The sequence below is a fragment of the Amphibalanus amphitrite genome, unplaced genomic scaffold (genome assembly GCF_019059575.1).
Source record: "Amphibalanus amphitrite isolate SeventyFive unplaced genomic scaffold, NRLGWU_Aamphi_draft 000110F_arrow, whole genome shotgun sequence".
NCBI lineage: Eukaryota > Metazoa > Arthropoda > Thecostraca > Balanomorpha > Balanidae > Amphibalanus > Amphibalanus amphitrite.
The window spans coordinates 683,056-704,629 of NW_024881605.1; the positions used below are offsets into that span (position 1 = coordinate 683,056).

Here is a 21,574-nt window from a genome sequence, read left to right on the forward strand (position 1 = left end):
GAAAATACTGGAGATATCCGCTTCGTTCCATCACTTTTGTGCTTTGAAACCACAGTACTTAACAGCAGCTCACTTGGTGCTTCTTTGTTTGGTGTACTTATTCATGGGTCAGGTCAAATGAGGTCAAAAGACGTTTTTGCCAATAACTTGGGACATAATGATGCTAAAAAATGGTGTCATTGTGTTCCTGGTGATCAGCCGAATCGAATGATATGCGATATGATGCAATTTGGTTAACTTGAACTTAATTAATTAATTAAAGTTTACTTAATAATTAAGAAAAATTAAAGTACACTTAAGCAAGCAAAAAGTATATCATTCGACGCGCTTTGACGTGCTGAGTTCACTGGTGCTTTTCTTTTTGCTCTATCTTAATTAGATCAAAAGTTATAAGCGAAAAACATTTGACCTATTTTAGCGAAATTTTTACATTTATATCCCCCAAAACCCCCCTAAATATTGATCTAGAACAACCAAATTTGCACAGGGGTGAGAAATCAAGGGGGCACACCTACCTACCAAATTTTGTGTTTCTAGGTGCCATAGGAGCCAATCGCGAGGGGGGTCGCATCGACCCCCCCCCTGCCAGGCCGTGTTATGAAAAATGCCCTGCCAGGGCGAGGGTTAAAAGTACCGCGCAAAGTGACGGTGGATCCATCAACCCTGACCGAGGAAGGGCCTGCTATAATTTGAAAGTCACCGAACCAGTCGACATGGGGAATGGACGAGGATATCCATTGTTTCGGTGACTAGCAGTCCTTCCTCCGTCAGGCTTGATGGATCCACTGTTACTTTGCGCGGTACTTTTAAGACATACTGTGCAATGACGTAAGCTTTAAAACCTACCACGTGGAGGCTTGAGATCGTAAATAAATAAATATAGATAAATACCTAATAGTATATGGTCAAATAACTAGTCTAACGGTGACACACCCCCTCGCCAGTATTGGTGTTTTGACAGCCGCAAACGTATAAGGGCGGGGGGAGTCCGTTGGACCCCCCTTGCCGTGTCACCCCTGATCGAGCTAGAGCTTCGCGAAAAAAAAACGAGCGTGTTCCCCGTGACAAGAGGAAGCCGATGATACCCAGTTTTAAGGTCCTAGGTCATTGGTTGACCTTCCAGGCCAGGTCAATGGCCCAAAAGTCGGGAAAATCGGGACCAGTTAGGTCGTAAAGTGTGGCTGCTACGGGGCTATTCGGGGTTCTGATCACGAATATCATGTTAGTTTTTATCACAGATGATGTCTTCATGCTTTCAGGCCAGGTCGGGTCAGGTCAGTTCAGGTCAACCAGTAGTGGTTTTGCCGGGTATTCGTATTAGGTGTCAACCGCCTATGACAGCTTCATAACATGTTACGATAGCACCAAAACTACTTCGTAAATGCTCATATGGCTGCTAAATTCGAATTAAGCTAAAAAAACTAGCCTAGAAACATGTAAAAGTTAACCGAGCTCAAAGTTAACCGAGATCAGGTCAGTGACCTGACCTGAGCTTCAAGTGAACTTGACACCCACCCTAACGCATAGGAGCAATATCATATCACATGTTTGAACGCTTGAAACCACGAAAAGAGTGCAAACGCGCGGCTAATAGGAGACGACATACGCCGAATCACGATTCCGGCCAAACATGGTCTCGAAAAGTAGGTCACAGGTCAAAGGTCATTTGCGTCAGGGTCATGAAATTGTCAGGGTAGGTGTAAAATTGATGAACGCGAGGGAAATGAAAGTTTCGTCGCAATCAGCGGGTTTTTACGCGAGTTATTTGCGAAAACCGAGAGGGGGATGTTCGACCCCCCCTATACCGGCGAGGGCTAAGGGGGAGGGGCGTTTCTCACGGTTCTTCCTACCTAAGATCATTGTTAAGATCTGAAATGAGAAATCATAAAACATGGCTCACAGCAGGGCTGAAGCGTGAAATACGCAAGCATGGCTACTCAAGCTTGATCAGCTCAACGATTCAAAAAAAAAAAAAAAAAACAAGCAGTTCAGGCTCTCCACCGATGATGACAGCCTGGTCGGGTAGGTCGCTCCGCGACAGGGTCCGTCTTCTTTGTGCGGCGCGGCACGGCGCGGCAGGAGGGAAGGCAGGCGATGCGTCTGAAAGGCGACGCTCGGACGTCCCGGGAATCACCTGTCACCATGCGGCGCGGCGGTCGGTCCCTCCGACCCTTCCCATTGTTACCTGACTGTGGGTGCCGGTTCCCCCGGAAGGGTCACTTTGGTATGCGAAATCTTCACTCGTTAATCGGACAGGAGGGGAGCAGTAGACATTCGATGGAGTAGGCGATTCGGGCGTAGGTCAGCCGGGCGTAAACATTCGATGGAGTAGGCGATTCGGGCGTAGGTCAGCCGGGCGTAGGTCAGCCGGGCGTAGACATTCGATGGAGTAGGCGATTCGGGCGTAGGTCAGCCGGGCGTAGGTCACCCGGGCGTAGACATTCGATGGAGTAGGCGATTCGGGCGTAGGTCAGCCGGGCGTAGACATTCGATGGAGTAGGCGATTCGGGCGTAGGTTAGCCGGGCGTAGGTTAGCCGGGCGTAGGTCACCCGGGCGTAGACATTCGATGGAGTAGGCGATTCGGGCGTATGTCAGCCGGGCGTAGGTCAGCCGGGCGTAGACATTCGATGGAGTAGGCGATTCGGGCGTAGGTCAGCCGGGCGTAGGTCACCCGGGCGTAGACATTCGATGGAGTAGGCAATTCGGGCGTAGGTCAGCCGGGCGTAGGTCACCCGGGCGTAGACATTCGATGGAGTAGGCGATTCGGGCGTAGGTCAGCCGGGCGTAGGCCACCCGGGCGTAGGTCACCCGGGCCTGAGCCATGGGCATCGCAAAGCAGGCGGTGCCTAGAAGGGATGCTCTTCGATGGTGACCTTTATCCAGCCGCGCTACAGACATTGGTGGAGAGATTCGGGAGAGAGGGAGACATCGTCAACGCGAATCTATCCTCCGTCTTCAGAATCCCTCCTATGAAGGAAATCGACCCGTCCGCGCTGGGAAATCTGTCGGCTGCCGTCCACTGCGCAGTGACAGTGCTGAAGAGCATGGATTTTGACGGGGACCTCAACAGCACGGAAAATCTCCGACGCGTCGTATTAAAACTTCCGGATGAACTGAAACGTGACTGGGGACGCCGAATCATCGAGTTTGAACCCAGACGCGCAAATCTACAAGATTTCGACCGCTGGCTGACCCAGCAGGTTCGGATCATGGACTCAGTCCCAGTACGATCCTTCGAACCAAGAAGACCGCAACGACAGGGAGAAGCTCGCAGCTTCACACCTCGTGCTCCCTCAGGGCCTGCAGCCCTTACTACAGCCCCGAAAATCGAAGCGAAAATGAGTCGTCAGGGACCGGCGGACATGAATCGCAATGCAGCTGTGGAGCTCGCCACAAACTAGATTCGTGTCCCACCTTCCTCGCGAGAACTCCAGCGGAGCGCGCCCAGTTCGTCGGTGAGAGCGGACGTTGCTTCATGTGTCTGAAGCACGGACATCGCTCGCGCCAGTGCACCTCTGGAGAAAAGTGCGGTGAAGCTGGCTTTCAAGGAAGACACCATCGTGCTCTGCACGGCAGCAGCCGAGTTTTCCCACGCTCAGAGGTAGCAGGAGGTACATCGAGTCGCCGCACAGTCGCCTTTACTACGCCGCAGGAGGACGAGACAACGCTGCTTCAAATCGTGCCGGTCCGTGTTCATGGATCGGAGAGTTACGTCGATACCTTCGCCATCCTCGACTCTGGCGCTCAGGTTTCTCTGCGCACGGAAAAACTCGCCAGAAAACTGATTCTGAAGGGTGAAACCAGGCCACCGAGCCTCAACAATGTTGAAAACAGCGGGCAGCGGCGGATGGCGTTAAAAACCTCCTTAAAGCTGACCCCGCTCTCGCGAGACTCTGGCCCCGGTGCTGTAACTGCCAGTGAGGTCTGGACGGTGCCACATCTGAACGTTCCCTCGCCGCAGATCAGCTCTACTTCACGCGCCCAGTGGCAGCATCTGACTGGACTGGCCCGCCCGGACCAAGTAGAGGTGCTCCTTGGAGCGAACGTGCTGGAGGCCAAACTCCAACGTGAGGCTCGAATCGGACAGCCTGGGCAACCGATCGCCATAAATTCTTATTTTGGCTGGGCGCTATGTGGCAAGATAAGCGGATTGATACCGCCCGCGGAGCAGCATGTGATGCACGTGCATCGCCGTACTTCTCGTGACGACGAGCAGGACAAAATGGTGCAGAACTGGTGGAACACCGACTCGTTCGGAACGACACACTCAGAGACGAAGCCTACCTCTCACGAGGATAAACGTGCTGTGAAGATTCTAGAAGAATCGACCAAGCTGGTGGATGGCCATTTTGAATCCGCCCTTCTATGGAAATCTGACGACGTATCGATGCCAGACAATCGTCTCGGCGCCCTCCGACGATTGGAAAGAGCTGATCAATCGCTGCAAAGAAACCCTGAAAAGGCTCAGAAGTACCAGGACATAATCGACAATTACGTCTCGGCTGGTCACGCGCGGAAGTTGGAGGACAGTGAAGTCGCAGTAGCGAGCCCCAGACGCTGGTTCTTACCGCATCACTCGGTTTCTAACCCCAACAAACCTGGCAAAATTCGCATGGTGTTCGACGCAGCGGCGGAGTTCAAGGGTACGTCGCTGAATAACAAACTGCTCACTGGTCCGGATCTGCTGTAGGAGCTCCCCGGCATCTTAATCAGATTCCGCGAGAAGCTCAACGCGATCGCTGGTGACATCGATCAGATGTTTCTGCAGGTGAAAATCCAGAAGCAAGATCGACCGGCGCTCAGTTTTCTGTGGAGAGATCTGGAGCGCGATAGGCCACCAGATTCTTACGAGATGACAAGGGCAATCTTCGGTGCCAAATGTTCTCCAGCTATCGCCAGTCACGCCCTGCAAAAAGCCATGATGAATGATGTAGATGGCGTGCATCCCTGGACAGCGGATCGGCTGTCAAAACAGTTCTATATGGACGACTATACCGCCTCAGAAGAGTCGCCAGAGTCAGCCAAAACGTCTTCTGCACATCGCCACTTCGTTGGCTGCCAGCGGAGGCTTTCAGCTCCGCAAATGGATGAGCAACTCTAGGGAAGTTCTCGCCTCGGTCCCAGCGGCGAACAGAGCGCATCCTGACGCGGACCTCTCGACACCGCTGCATCCTGGGCGTGTCCTCGGTCTACTCTGGGACACTGAAAGAGACACAGTCAGTGTTCAACCGCCAGAGAAGCAGACGATCTCGACAACGAAGCGGAGTATGCTATCATCCATAGCATCGACATTCAATCCGCTGGGTTTAGTCGCACCATTCACTCTGCAGGCAAAACTTCTGATGCAAGACCTGTGGAGAAAACAGCTCCCTTGGGACGCGACACTGACCGATGACGACCTATATCGCTGGCGGCGATGCTGGCAGCAGAGCGCCACTCTGCTCTCTGGCCTGAAGATCCCTCGTTGCTATACGGCAGCAGCAGTCGCAGATGTCATCCGTCGAGAGCTGCATATCTTTTGTGATGCATCGGATGCCACCTTTGGAGCCGCTGGCTACCTGAGGCAAGTTGCTTCGACTGGCGCTGTCAGTTGTGCTCTGGTAATGAGTCGCACTCGGGTCGCTCCGCTGAGAAAACTGACAGTCGTTCGGTTAGAGCTGCAGGGGGCGGTCCTCGCTACGAGACTGGCCAAGGGCATTGAAACGGCCCTGTCCGTGCCAGTCGACGAGACCTATTTCTGGACAGACAGTCAGGTAATACTGGGCTACATCAACAATGACAGTCGCTTTGTTTGTTTTGTTGGGTTAGGCCCTTTCGGTCTGACAAGACCATTGCAGAGCCGGAAGGATGATAGGAATTAGGGGGAGACATTGGTCTGGGCAGGCACCCTAGTGAGTCGCCGGGGCTGAGCCCGTCCAGAGGACAGGCCACCCAGCCCCAAGGCACTCACTGCACCCGGCTACGGGGTGCGCTCCCTCAGGAGCAGCGGTGCCGCTCCAAGGGAGCAGCCCGCATGAGATAAAGTTGCCTGTCCAGCCCGGAGGGGGGTTGCGGCGTGGAGGAGAAGGATTTCAGTATCCTGAGGATAGAAGTACGGAACGGTGACAGTCGCCGTTTTCAAACCTTCGTAGCGAACAGAGTCGCGGAGATCAGAGACAGCACGAACCCCAGCCAGTAGCGCCATGTTCCGGGCTCATTAAACCCGGCGGGTGACTGCTCGAGAGGCCTGCCGATGTCGGAGCTCACCATTGACAGCCGCTGGTTGCAAGGCCCGGACTTTTTGAAGAAGCCAGAAGGAAACTGGCCTGCTGCTCCCCTCGTGCAGGTTTCTGACGAAACCGACCCAGAAGTGAAGACGGTGGCGGCTCTGAGTAAAACGGACTCTCCAGGGCCCCTGGTCGATCCAGCTCGCTACTCCTCCTGGATCAGATACAAGCGTGTCACTGCGTGGGTGATTCGATTCACAGGTAACTTCATCGCAAAACACGGCACGCGTCATCACAGCTTATTACTGAGTGGGCCACTGACCGCTGAAGAGCTGATCGACGCTGAAACTCGGATCGTTCTGAGGTCCCAACAGGAGGCCTTTCCTGAGGAGCTGGCAGCTCTGTCTCGTGGCAAGCCGCTCCCTACCGCCAGCTCACTCGTGGAGCTGACTCCAGCCATCGACAGAGATGGGCTCATCCGCGTGGGAGGAAGACTAGAGAAGAGCCGCCTGTCGTCGTCTTCGAAGCACCCCGTCATCCTGCCGAGAAATCACGACGTTACTCGGCTCATCGTAACCTCTGAGCATCGTAAAGCGTTCCATGCAGGGACGGAGCACACTGAATGAGCTAAGGCAGTTCTACTGGATTCCGAAGGCGAGGTCAGTGTCAAATCATACCTACATTCCTGTGCGGTCTGTAAGAGACGGCGAGCCAAACTCCAGCCTCCGCTCATGGCCGATTTGCCGGAGGCAAGATTCGATAGCAGGCACGCCTTCAGCTCCATCGGGCTGGATTTCTTCGGGCCTGTCCACGTGAGAGTATGTCGAAGTTCTGAGCGAAGGTTTATCCTTCTCGTGACCTGCCTGTCTACACGGGCCGTACATCTAGAGGTGACATCCTCTCTCGACACGGATAGCTTTCTGATGGCTCTCCGACGCTTCATGGCTCGCCGTGGCCGTCCTTCCCAGATCCACTGCGACAACTGGAAGAGCTTCAAGAGGGGTGAACGGGAGCTTCGTGAATCACTGCAGAAGTGGAACGAGATGCAGATCAGCGACTCCCTGACTCAGCAGAACATCAGGTGGCGCTTCAACCCACCTGGCGGACCGGACCGCACATGGGCGGCTGCTGGGAGCGACTGGTGGCCTCGGCAAAAAGGGCCCTGCGGGTTGTCATCGGCGACCGGCTTGTGACGGATAAGGTGCTGGCTACGGTTCTGGCCGAAGTGGAGCACATGCTGAACAACCGTCCACTGACCTACGTCAGTTCAACCGCTGGAGACCCGCAGGCTCTGACGCCAAATCACCTTCTCCTAGGTCGAGAGTTCCCTATCTTGCCTCCAGGTGCGTTCTCAGAAGAGGACCTGACAACCAGGCGACGCTGGAGACATGCTCAGCAGATAGCCGAGCACTTCTGGAGACGCTGGTCCAAAGAGTATGTCCCGACACTGATGAAGAGGGAAAAGTGGACGAGAGACACCCCGCAGCTCCAAGTGGACGATGTAGTTATCGTGACTGACAACAACGCCCCTCGCGGTCGGTGGCCGATTGCTCGGGTGACGAAGGTTTACCCCGGCTATGACGGGCGAGTGCGGTCAGTGGAGCTGAAGACGCGAACTGGCACGTACAGTAGGTCTATTAAAAAAGTCCCTAGCACCAGTGGGCGCTGCCTTCGCTGAGCCGAACCCCCGTACGCCTGTCCAGTATCGCGCTGGTATCAGGTCAGGTAGGGTCAGCGGGACCGCTCGGTCCGGCCCGCGGGCGGTGGACGGGCGGCCGGTAACGCTTTCCGCCAGCCAGCTGTAGAATCCAACAAACGGGACGGCCACCGCTCAGCGCAGCGAAACCGGTGTTAAAGAATGGCAGTAGATGTTCATGGCCACAATGATTATGAGATAGTCATTGTTAGCCCGTGCCCCACAGGAATGCCTAGACTCTCACGCCCTGTTGGAGGGGAAATGGGGATTGAGCATCATTCTTATAACTCAGCTTTGGGCATTTAAGTGGTATTCGAAGTAACGTCGAAAGTAGCAAAAAGAAGAAAAATACTTCAGCCAATTTTAGATCGGTTCAGAGCAAAAGGTCATGTCACCAGAGGTCATCGATGGTAAAATTTTACTTGGACAGGATGCGTTGTGCGCACCGGTGCATTGGGTTTCCAATTTCCATGGAAACATCAACAGACTCGGAAGCTCGTAACGCTAGCGTGGAGCCGAATTCATATCAACCGCCGCTACAATGCATGGCAGCGCTGCGCAGCGTGCTGCAGCGCGGGGCCGTGAAACACCGCCCAGGGCTATCCATGTATCAGGGCAATCCAACCCACGTGATGGGCTCGGCCCCAGCGGAGCACGAGGCTCAGGACTCCCGCCCAGGCCCCCTGTCTCCCCCTAATTCCTGTCATCCTTCCCACTCTGAAATCGACCGAAAGAGCCTAACCTAACACAACAAGCAGCTCGTTTACCGCTATGTCTGAATAATATTGTCAGATTTAATTAAGGTCAACGGCTTAGCACGTAAATAACAGCAACTGCCACCATCGGTATTATGAGAAAACCAATTGCTTTTCCACAAACACTCAAACACTAAAAGTTTTAAGCTAAACCTGCATGAAATTAATTTTACCAGCCTCGTGTTCCTCCTATCAAAACGCTTCGAATGAATCAAAAGTTGATCTTTAAGCCTCACCGGCACAGGCCATTTTGCATCCTTCGACGGCACAAGGGGGGGGGGGGGGGTTGGCACGACCCCCCCTTGCGCTTGGCCCCTGATTGAGCTAGAGCTTCGCGGAAAAAACGAGCGTGCTGCCCGTCACGAGAGGAAGCCGATGATACCCAATTTTAAGGTCCTAGGTCATCGGGTGACCTTCCAGGTCAGGTCAATGACCCGAAAATCGGGAAAATGGGGACCTGTTAGAAAGTCGTAAAGTGTGGCTGCTATGGGGTTTTCCGGGGTGCAGATCATGAATATCGTGCTAGTTTTGATCAGAGATGATGTCTTAAAGCATTTAGACCAGGTCGGGTCAGGTCAGGTCAGGTCAACCGGTAGGGGTCACGACGGGTATTCGTAATACCTGTCATCCGCCTCTGACAGCTTCGTAACATGTTACGAAGGCACCAGAACTACTTCGTAAATGTTCAAATGGTTGCTAAATTCGAATTCAGCTCCAAAAACTGGCGTAGAAACATTAAAACTCGAAAAAGTGAACCGAGGTTACCAAAGGTCAGTGACCTGACCTGACCTTCAGGTGATCTTGACACCCACCCTAATGCATCGGAGCAACATCAAATCACATGTTTGAACGCTTGAAACCACCAAAAGCTTGCAAACGCGCGGCTAATGCGAGCCGACATATACGCCGAATCGCGATTCCGGCCAAACATGGTCTCGGAAAAGAGGTCACAGGTCAAAGGTCATTTGGGTCAGGGTCATGAAATTTTCAGGGTAGGTGTAAAATTGATCAATGCGAGGGTACTGAAAGTTTCGTCGCGATCGGCCGCTTTTTACGCGAGTTATTCGCGAAAAACCTTGGAGGGGGGGGGGGGGTTGCATCAACCCTCCCTCCCTGTGCCGGCGAGGGAGGTCATTTGAAGAATTTGGCCTATGTTCAAAGACATGACCTGACCAGAAATGGTCATGATGGATAACAGAATATTAGATCCGTATCGTGAAACTTTACAAACACTTTAGATGGTTTCATAACTTAAGCATGTCTATCAAAAATATTTATTACATGGGTCATGTGTAAGCTGGGTGTGTGATCATGCTTACGAGTATGTTGAACGCAACTGATAATGTTCTGTCGGCCACAATTTCTATATTTAATTTATCCTCCCGGATTTCATATTTTTATTAATGGCACCTTGACGATGTCGAGAAAAAAAAAACGCTTAGAAGATTTAACAGCCTGAGATACATTCAGTATAAGGAAGGGTCAAGGGTGCTAGATTCCTTCCGTCCTCGCTATCCTCAGGAAAAACCAATCCGCATCGCCCCTAGTCTTCATGCTTCCCTCTCTGGACTGGAGGTCGCCCCACCAGCCAACCTGTAGTTCATGTCGGTTCCATTCCAAGACACATAACCCTCTTCGGGTGACCGTTGGGGAGACGGCTGGACCGCCCGACAGGGCAATCGTCCCACGGGAACAGTCACGCTTCCGGAGTCCGCAGATCACTGTCGCTGGCTCGCACAACCAAATTACTACACCAGAGCATAGTTATGTCATAGCTCTGCAAGGGCCTTCTCAGACCAAAAAAAGATGGCTCCCAACAAAACAAACAACTTTCTCATTCAGTATTGTATCTCATCAGGCACCACATGTTTTCAGAGTGTTTATTATGCGTTCCGTCCAAAAAAAGCGCAGTTCAACTTTCTCCCATTGACTTTAGCGATCTCAAAATTGACCCGACCTTTCTGTCAGCAATGTCAAACTTGCAAAGTAAACGTTTCAAATACATATACTGTTGCCCATTGAAATCACTGAAGGTTCTAAAGCGATCGGTTAGTCGATGTATTTAGATATGATGAGCACAGGAACTTTCCTTGAGGTAAAGTCACTTGACGTGACCTGGTGTTATGACCTTGAATTGAAAGACTTGGGCGGAAAAATGGATCATTTGAAATCTTAAAATGTTAGATTTTAACAATAATTGCAAACACTATCCCGGCCAAATAGTGAGTGAGAAGGGAGCGATTCCCCATCCCCATGTTTAGCTCCTATAATTGAGCTAATTGCTAGAGCCTCGCGGAAAAAAACGAGCGCTTGCGTCGTTACGTGACGCAGCGACTGTCACCCCATTTTAAAATATCAGTGACCTCTTAGGGCAGGTCAAGGGCCCCAAGGCGTTGGATCGGTTTTTGGTGAATAACTTCGCAAAAAAAGGTCGCATTATTGTCATTTCGATACAATCGTGTTTTCTGTTCAGTGTTCTCAGACGCGTCGATTTATATGCTTTTTTGCTTAGGTGAAGCAATTTAGGATGTTTAGGTCAATGTCATGTTAGGGCAACACAGGTCACGAAGCTGTTGAAAGGAGGACATGCTGCATAACATTTGATTCGGTAAGTCTTGCAGAGTCCATTGATGGCTGTCCCGACTGGCTAGCTCATTTTGATCGGGAGTTATTGACGAAGCACTCCTATTGACGAGCACTCCGACACGCAAGGTGAACAATGCAAAAGTGAAGCATTAAACCTTGCCAAGAATGTATGAAGTCACGATTTCATGTGCGTGAGGTATAGTTTTAGCTCATTTCCAACGCCAAATTAACAGTTTCCATATTTTCCCATTATGCTTATATCATGACACTAAGTGCATTATGGATTTGCATCATTTTATAACCGACAACCGTGCAGTCTGCAGAGGTTTACTTAAGACGTCATAGTTAAGTGACCTGACATGAAAACGTGGTTGATTTCAAATGATCCGGCTTGAATCAAATGTAAGGCATATGAAATGTCAGCCTTCTATCATCAGTGTGCTTTGAGCTACCGCAAAAAAATACATGGTGGCGGCATCCACCCCTTCTTCTCGGCCGGCGAGGGTTAAACCTCGCTTCGAATTATTGCAGATAATGATGCGACCGAAAACAAAGCATTTATCTGTGTCTAGAACGGCCGCTGACTTGTTGGACAAGATCCCCAATCTTAATTTGCTAGATGGGAATAAAATACTCGGCATATGATGCATATATACCCCTCGATTTGCCCTCGCGCAAAGTCAATTCTAATCATCACTGTCGCTTTTTTTATCCGAGATGATGTCGCCACTAAACGGGTTGTTTTGTTTGCTTGCTTGCGTTGAATGGTCATTACGGATTATTGAAGGATTATGATATAATAGGAATGGGGCAAGGGAGGATATGCACTGCAGTGCAGGTGTTTAATTTAGATCACAAAGGCATCGTTTCCGGCATCGTGCAGAGTCACTATCTTCCCCTCCTCTGCACTGCGGCATCTCTGCGCCCCACACACGGCGCCCTCACTCCACGGCCGGCCGCCGCCAACTGACCCACTCGCCGGGCGCCGCGACCTGACCCGTGTCACTGCCGCGGCCTGCGCAATAGAGTCGGGGCTGGAATCCGGGGGTTCGGCCGGCCGGCCGCCTCTGGAGCGGGGGACTTTTTTAGTAGACCTACTGTACGTCAGACCGGTGGTGAAGATGGGTTCCGGACAAAAAGTCAAATGATAAAAGGTAAAAGGATGATTAGTCAACAGACATTACGTCAAAAGCAAAAAGTCAAAAATCTTAAAAGTCAACAGGTAAAAGGTCAACAAAGAGGAAAGTCAAAAGGCAAAAAGTCAAAAAGGATAAAACGTCGAAAGATAAAAAGTGAAATTGCCAAAAAGTCAATGAACAAAAAGTCAACTAGCATAGAAGTCAAGACAAAAAGTCAAATGAACATAAGGTCAAAAGACAAAAAGTAAAAACGGCAAAAAGTCAAATTGCCAAAAAGTAAAAAGGACAAAAGTCGAAAGACAAAAAGTGAACAGGACATAAAGTCAAAATCAAAAAACCAAAAGGACAGAAAGTCAAAAGGACAAAAAGTAAAAAAAACAACAAGTCAACCGGGCATGAAGTCAAAATAAAAAGTCAAAAGGTCAAAAAGTCAAAAAGACATATAGTCAAAGTCCAAAAAGTCAAAAGGACAAAAAATCAAAGGGACAAAAAGTCAAAAGGACAAAAAGTGAAGAGGACAAAGGTCAAAAGACGAAAAGTCAACAGGACATAAAGTCAAATTACGAAAAATCCAAAGGAAAAAAAGCCAAAATCCAAAAACTCAAAAGGACAAGTCAAAGAGACAAAGTCAATGACACCTGGATCATCAGTCATTACATACATGAGATAACATTTACAAACAGCTGTACACAATTAAGCAGGATGCTGCACAACATAACCTGCATCATTGGACATTGAAGCGAGACTGCCTCCATTGCGCGACTAATTGGGATTCCCATGGCCCGCAACCGCGACTCAGCTGGTCACTGCACACGGGCACGCTTGTCTGAAATCTGAAACACATCCGTTGACACTTACGTGCTAGGTGGGAGCTCGCTCGCATCGTAAGGTTGTCATGAGGCAGCGTTACATGATCCTTCGAGACAACTGGCTGTCCCAGGCGCAGTTTACTGGAATTGTTTCAACAAATATAGTAACCCCGAATATTATCGATACGAAAGGTTCGCTTGTTCAAATTTCCTATATTGTGTAGGGAGACGTTTCTCATCAATTGATTCCGTCACGGGTTCTATTAGCGATTTCACACTTTTATAATAGTTCAAGCGTATTGTATGGTACAATTGGTACAATAGTAAAGCGCGTCGTTTCTTTTAGATAGGTGGAAGTTGGAACGAGAGGCAATTGTGTGATTGTCGGATTGTCCTGCCTTGAAAGGAACGCTCATATCAGCATCAACAGACAACAACCTGTTAATATTCACGGACTGCATACAATTTAGGTGACCAATTTTCATCGAAATGTATAGGTCAATTAAGTTATCGAGATGTGATTGCTAAAAACACAATTTTTTTAGGACCTCGGAGCTGTGACGTCCAAAGAGAGGTGACAAGTATAGCGCATTGTGGCCACCAGTTACTGTCCCTCTCCTTCATCTTCGCCTCCGCCCTACGTCTCCTTATCGGAACTGCCCCCCCCCCCCCGCCACCAGCAGGCACAGTACGCCAACTTTATATAGATAAGTTCACATTCCCAATATACTATTTAAAGCAAAGTAAAAATAGGTAGGAGCATCCTTATCGGTAGTGTCGGGGCACGCACGGGGACGCGCCGAGACGCGCTATGCGGTGCAGGCGGCGCCCAGCGGGCGGCGGCCGGGGATCAGGTGGCCCGGCGCGGGTCAGTCGCCGACCGGAGACGCGGGCTGCGGCGTACTTGTACCGACTTAGTTAACGACTGCTGTTAAAGACTACTTTTTGCTGTTGACTACATTTTGCGCATCAACTTTTCGCGCACCTATTAACTATTTGCTTGTTGACTTTTTGTGTGTTGACTTTTAGCATGTTGGCCTTTCGCGTGTTGACTTTTAGCGTGTTGTCTTTTAGGCGTGTTGACTTTTAGCGTCTTGACTTTTTGCGTGTTGACTTTTTGCGCGTTGACATTTTGCGTGTTGACTTTTAGCGTGTTGACTTTTAGCGCGTTGACTTTTTGGCATGTCGGCTTTTTGTCTCTTTGACATTATGTCTTTTGACTTCTTGCGTGTTGACTTTTAGCTTGTTGACTTCTGGCATGTTGACTTTTTGGCAGGTTAACTTTTTGTTCATTTTACATTTTGTCCTTCGACTTCTTGCGATGTTGACTTTCTGTCTGTTGACTTAATGTCCTTTGACTTTTTATCCGTTTACTTTTAACGTTTTGACTTTTCGTCCGGGAATCGGTGAAGATATGCCATCTGGAGAAGGCAGCCTAATGCACAAGCATGATACCACATTCGCTGAAGGTGGCAGATATCGACGAATATCGATTGGATTGGACGGAATATGTGTGTTTCCCCTTATGTGTAATGACTTATATTGGTCATGGGGTGTTTTACAGCCGCGCGTGCTCGTCTCGAGGGGGAAGGATGTCGCCGATTTGATGGCTCCCCGAGAATGACAGCGCGCGATGATGTCGTAAATTAAATGTGACCTCGATAACGATGTGAAACGTTTTTTGAATTCGATTCGTAACGGCTCAGAGAAACAATACATTTTGTTTTGATCGGCTAAATTCGATAATTTATACTTCGTTATTTTATTCGTAAATAATCGAAACAATTCGCTTGATCTTTTGCAGATGTCGATTCGCGACATTGACCTTGCCTGACGTCATTTATGACGTCATTAGGTTCATATTAATTTTTCGTCAATAACTTCCGATGAAATTGATCCAGCGATTCGGGAAAGCCACCAATGGACTCAGGGAGACTTGCGAATCAAAGGAGATGGGTCATGACCTCCTTCGACCAACTTCGTGACGTGGGGGCGCTGAGCTGACCGTGACCCGGGGTCAACAACCTAAGGTGACCTCACCCAAACAAAAAGTATATAATTCGACGCGCCTGAGCGAGGCAAGCACGATGCTGCCAAAATCGCGGCTCGGCGGCCGTTTTTTTGCAAAGCTATTCACCAAAAACGGAACCGTACCTTAGGGCACTTGACCTGACCTCAGAGGTCACCGGCTGACCGAGGACCTTAACCCGGCAGGCGGTGCACCTCCCGGCCACCTTCCGCGCGGGGGGGGGACATTTTTTGCCCCCCCCCCCCCCGTATCTCCGAAACTACTGGACGGATCCGGAAAAATTCAAACGGCGTTCGATAGCCCTGTCAAATTTGTCGAAGGAAACCAAATTTCATTGACCTCAGGGTCACCGATGACGTCACAGGCCAGGTCAAAGATAAAATGTTCCACCGTTCACGGGGCTTCTAGGGAAAGCGCTATAACACCGAGTAAAACGCATTTTGTCGAAAATCAGCGATAGGGCGTCAGTTGTCTAGTACATATGTTGCTATTAGAGGTCACTGGTCATACCTGGTCAGGTCACAGGCCAGGTCACCAGGGTCACCGCATGAACCCAACTTAACTAAGGTTGTGCGATGCATGTTTTATGGCCAGTTTTTCATTTCCAACTCAATGGTGTTGGTCATAAGACCATCGGGTACGGTTTAGATCACTTTCTGGCAGGGATGCGGAGCCGTGGAAATTTCAGACGGCTCCGGCTCCGGCTCCGGCTCCGGAGAAAAAATCGGCTCCGGCTCCGGCTCCGGCTCCGGGTGAAATGTCATGGCGGCTCCGGCTCCGGCTCCGGCTCCGAGTAAAATGATCCGGCTCCGGCGGCTCCGGCTCCGGCTTCTACTCAGTACATCCCCTATGCGATCAATTAAATACGGGTGGAAGAAAAAAGGCGATGGGATTGGTACACGTTGCTTCTGTATTTGTATAACAAGGCTATTTTGAATACCACATTGTTTTACGCCTTGTACTGTCAAACCGAACTAGGTAAATAATTGTTTCCTCTTAAGAAAAGGAGCCGGAGTCGCCCCCTTTTTTGACGGCTCCGGCTCCGGCTCCGGCTCCGCATCCCTGCTTTCTGGTGGAGGTCAGGTCAAGGGCAGGTCAAAAAAGGTCAAATTTCAAAGTTGATATTTTTGCATAAAATGGATACTGATTCGATGCAGCTCGTCACGGGGAGTCTCATGGTGGTCTTTGTTTTGCGCTTCAAGGTCTATAATTGCTAAAAATGGAGTTTGAAAATTTGACGTCATCAATTTTGAACAGTTTTTCGCTATAACTTGGCCAAAAAAGAGGTATCGATCTCAAATTTGGTATGTAGATATAAGGTGGTAAGGACTATCACATATCTTCCAGTTTTTTTCGAAATTCAAATATTTTTTTGGATTTTTCGGCTATTATATTCAAAAAAATCTTTTTTTTTTGGTGTTCAAAATCGAAAAAAAAATCAATAATCCGAGACAGCAGTTTTGTAGCCCTCTAAATTCTACACCTTTTATGTTTGAAACATTTTTCTGTATCTCTAAAGCTGTAGGCCTGACAGCTCTTCTCGCGAAACCGTTTTTTGGGTCGAAAATGGCAGAAATGACGTCACTCTGACGTCATTAGCGTCCAACCTATCATAGCCTTTGCAATTTTTTTTTGGTCACAATGTGCAATAGCTATTCACGGGAAGGTACTGAAAGTTTGGTGACGATCGGCGCAGCGGTTCTCGAGATATATAAAAAAAAAAACTAAGGGGGGGGGGCAAAAAATGCCTCCCCCACCGCCTGGAAGGTTAGAATTGGGCAGCAATCTCTTCGCATCGTAACGGCGCACACGCCCGTTTTTTCTGCGACGCGCTAGCTCAACCAGGGCGAAACAGCGAATGGGGGTTCGTACCTGCCACCCCCCCCCCCTGCCATCGCCTGTAGGCATCGTCTTCGTCGGGCCATCTTTGTCTTCAGGTCGGCGACATCCGGGGGCAGCCACCGCCGGACTCTCCGGACCGCCTACATCGGCTACGTGCGGGCGCTGTTCGACTACGGCGCCGCCGTAGTTGGCACACATGCAGCACCGACCGTCAGGGAGCAACTGGAGGCCGAGCAGAACAAGTGTGCTCGCCTCATCACCGGCTGCATCCGTCTGACCCGCACGGACGCCCTGCTCGCAGAAGCCGACCTCCCACCTCTGTCACTGCGCGCGAAGCAGCTGGCCGGACTGGAGTGCCAGCGCCTCGCCAGACTCCCCGTACTCGACCCTGCCAGGACCCTCTTGGAGAAGGAGGTGCGGTCCCGACTCGAGTACCGAGCCCACCTGGCATGGCGGAGAGACTGCGCACAGACAGAGGCGGCGCGGAGGCCGCCACCGAAGCCGCCCGACGAGGACGCGGTGCTCACCAAGAAGCCGTGCCTCAGGCGGGTGGGCCGGTGGATCGCCGACGAAGCCGGGCTGAAGCAGCTGCCGATTGAGCCACTGGCGCTGTACCAGTGCCGCCCGCCCTGGGCAGTCGAGAGAACCCCCGCTCACTTCGTGTTGGACCTGCCCGCGTCCACGCGTCGCTCAGACCCCCCCCCCCCCCGACAAGCGCAGAGAGGCGGCGCTCCGGGGCATAGATCTCCTACCGCCCGCGGACGTCACCATCTGGTCGGACGGGTCGGCAAGAGAGGGGACGACGTTTGGCGGCGCGGGTGCCCTGGTTCAGCTCCACTGCCTCGGTCGAGAGGAGCGCATCAGGGCCCCGGCCGGCGCTGTGCAGCAGCCTGCGTGCCGAGCTCACTGCCATCAGAGAGGCACTAACCGTGGTGACCTCCCTCCCCGAAGAAGACCGGGAGCACGTCCGCGCAGTCCGCCTGTTAACCGACTCCAAGTCCGGCCTGCAACAGCTCCAGAGGGGACCGGCCGGCCAGGTGACCGCCCTGGCCGCCGATATCTGGAAAGGCCTGCACACCCTCAGCGAGCGAGGCACCACTGTCACCTTCCAGTGGGCGCCAGGACATGCGGGCCTGGAAGGAAATGAGTACGCCGACCAGCTGGCTGGAGAAGCGACCGGTGCGGAGCAGCCGGATGTCCCAATCGACCTCGCGAGCGCTAGAAGCGCGATCGGGCGCCGGATAGGAACGATGGTCGACGCGAGAACAAGAGCGTCCCACCCCCATCCGGCGCCCACACCAGGACACAACGACCTGTCCCGCTGGGAGGCGTGTACCCTCTCCCAGCTGCGGACGGGCGCATCGCCGCTCACGCGGGACGTCGTCCACCGCCTAGGCCTGGCGGCGGACGCGACCTGTCCTGCGTGCGGCGAGCCGGACAGCGCGGCCCACCTGCTGACCGACTGTCCGGCATACGAAGCTGCGCGACGCCGCCGCTGGGGACTCGACCCGAGCCTAGGGGACGTCCTCGGCGGACCGGCGACGTTGGTGGTGGATTACATCCGGGCTGTCGGGCGAGTCGACCCTCCGATCGACCCGCCTGTGCCGCCGTCCCCCTAGGGGGGCGGCGGGTGAGGTGCAAGAAGAGAGAGAGAGAGAGAGAGAGAGAGAGAGAGAGAGAGAGACCTGCCACCCCCCTCTCCCTCGGCCGACGCGTATGTAGAAAGCAAATAGGTTCGGCGAGGGTTAAGGGAGAGGACATACCACTGCTTTTAGGCAACATAGCGATATCTCGGCCCCCTGAAGCAAATTCGTTGAACGTCTTTCGATAGTTACAGTCCCGTTTCGAATGACATGTAGCTAGAACCAGTATGTAAAAAGAAGCTTATCGAGTCCTAATAAATAGAAGACGTGTACAGTGTGCAAGGCACGGGCCATGTCGCAAGAGCATTAACAGTGAGGGGGAAAATAGCCATCAGTGGGCACTGGGCACCATTGAAGAAGCGAAAATGACAACGACACCCGGTGTTCCCAGGCGGTCACCCATCCAAGTACTAACCGGGCACGATGCTGCTTGACTTCAGTGATCGGACGGGAACTGGTATTTTCAGCATGGTATGGTCTATGCCGACGAAAGCTGTCCATCTTCAACTCCTTTATCTGTAACATAAAAGATGACGTCACAACTCTGGCACTGACGAGCCTCAAACACCACAGTCATTGCCTCTGGCCAAGCGGATGGCTTGAGTGATGGCGCTGCTCAGTCTCATTGCTTATGTGACCACCAAAAACACTGCCAAGTACCCATAGGCAAATGGCTCGCAAATGGCTCGCAACAAGCAAATGGCTCGCAGGCAATATGTAAAGGACGATGACACCAAACACATGAGTGAGAAGGGCAACTGAAAATTCGCACAACTGAGAAATGACCCCCGTCAAATCTCGAGACAAAAGCGGCACTTACACCCACGCCGGCCGGGGGGGGGGGGGGTACCGCCCCCCATAGTTTTTTTTCGCGATAGCTCCGAATGCCACGGCGATACAGAGATGAAGCTTGGTACCTATACCGGAATTTTGATTCAAGCCGGATCTTTTGATACCAACCGCGATTTTCGGGTCATTTCAGGTCACCGACCTATGACGTCATAAGCAAACCTCTGCATGGTCTTATCCCTTGCCCCACTGGGGTCTGCGTATAACGCGCCCTACTGGGGGGGAGGGGCTCTTCATAGCCCCCCTCCTAACTCCGAAACTACTGGGCCGATCGTCAAAATTCAAACAGCATCTGATAGTCCTGGAAAAACTGTCGAACGAAACCTAATTTCATTGACCTCGAGTTCAACGATGACGTCACAGTTTAGGTCAAAGTAAAAATTATTATGATTTTGGCTTGTTCACATTTTGGGCTCTGACCGCCGACTTACAAATCATAGCTCATTTTTGGTTTACACACTCGTGAACAGATGCTTTAGATACCCTGACGGTACCAAACTTGTACTTTGATTTTAAGGTCAGGGTCAGGTCATCACAGGTCACGGAAATATTATAGCATGCGTCGGTCACGTGACACATGTTTTATGGTCCATTTAGGCCATATATGTATTTCGAATTTGATGTCGTTTGTGTCATTCGAGGTCATTTTGAGTTGAATTTAGCTAAGGTCAGGTCACTTTTAGGTCAAAAAGGGTCAAATTTTGAAGTTGAAATTTTTCACGGAGACTGGGAATATGAACAATTTTCAAAATTTTCAACTTTTGTAAAATCCGAGATAGCAGTTTGATAGCGCAGTCTATTCTAAGTCCTTTCATGCAAAGAAATAAGATCTAACTGAGCTCTCGGGAGCGATATCCGTGGTTCAATGTTTTGAGTCGAAATCGGCCGAATATGACGTCACTCTGACGTTATTTCCGGCCCACTTATGGTAGCTACGAAGCTTATATTTCGACACAAGGTGTCAAATTGATGCAGCCGAAGGTGCTGTACGTTTAGCGTTAATACATCAAGCAGTTTGGAAGTTATTGCAGACAAACGGGGGGGGGGGGCTACGAATGCCCCCCCTTCCAGTGGGCCGCGGGTTAAAACGTCGCAACCTCGCAACATCCTATCTGGCGGAGGAGCTTTCACAGAGATATGAAACTTGCAGGATGTAGTATCCATTACGAGTCTCACAACTTGTATCACTCGGATTTTTCCTTAAAGGTAGTGTGCCAGCTTTCCTGGACCGTATGGAGTTAATGGCCCAGATAAGGAGAACCGGATTTTTAGAACTTATCCATGCCTTCAAAACTCATGGAAACGTCTTAAATTCTTCAAATTTTGAGTACCCCAGTGCGAAATTCGCCACGACGGGTTGTCGGTCGTACCCCAACCACATTTCACACCACTATGAACAATAAATGCACACACTGAAATCGCTATTACCGTTAGGCTCATCCAATCAAGTTTCGATAAACCCGTTCATCATCATCTCCTGCGGTTTCGAACACGCCTGTTAGGTGGTGCGGTAGACCGCGCCCAAAGCCAGGGCCCCGGTAACGTGAGGTAACCGAGTCGGGGCAGCGTGCGCTGACCCAAGCCGGGGCCGCGCGTCCTCCCGGTGTCATGTGATAGCCCGGGGCTACCCGGGGATGCGGTAGACCGCGCCGAAAGCCGCGGCCCCGGCTTGGGTCAGCGCACGCTGCCCCGACTCGGCTACCTCACGTTACCGGGGCCCTGGCTTTGGGCGCGCTCTACCGCAGGTGGCTTTTGCTCATACTTTGTGGTGCGGTGGTGGTGCGTCGGGCCGCGCGCTCTGACTTCGGCCAAGAAAAATGCATCAGCTGATCATTATCATTTCTGCCACTTTCATGTGGTGAGATGGGGTCATAACTTTAGAGACGGCTGTTTCATGTCAATTATTTTTCATAAAATAATAATATTTCAAACCATAAATTAATGTTCGACAGCCAAATTAAAGAAACAATACCAGTACAGGCTTACAGTTTAAATTCGACATTGTGTTGTCTACGATTA

At 51.2% G+C, this 21,574-nt stretch overlaps 1 non-coding gene across 1 annotated transcript; it reads right to left on the reverse strand.

Annotated features, from left to right (window-relative positions):
• Positions 1-19,072: 19,072 nt before the first annotated feature.
• LOC122380971 lies at positions 19,073-19,191 on the reverse strand. The gene has a single exon (XR_006256440.1). It is a non-coding gene; the product is annotated as a 5S ribosomal RNA (ribosomal RNA).
• Positions 19,192-21,574: the final 2,383 nt, after the last annotated feature.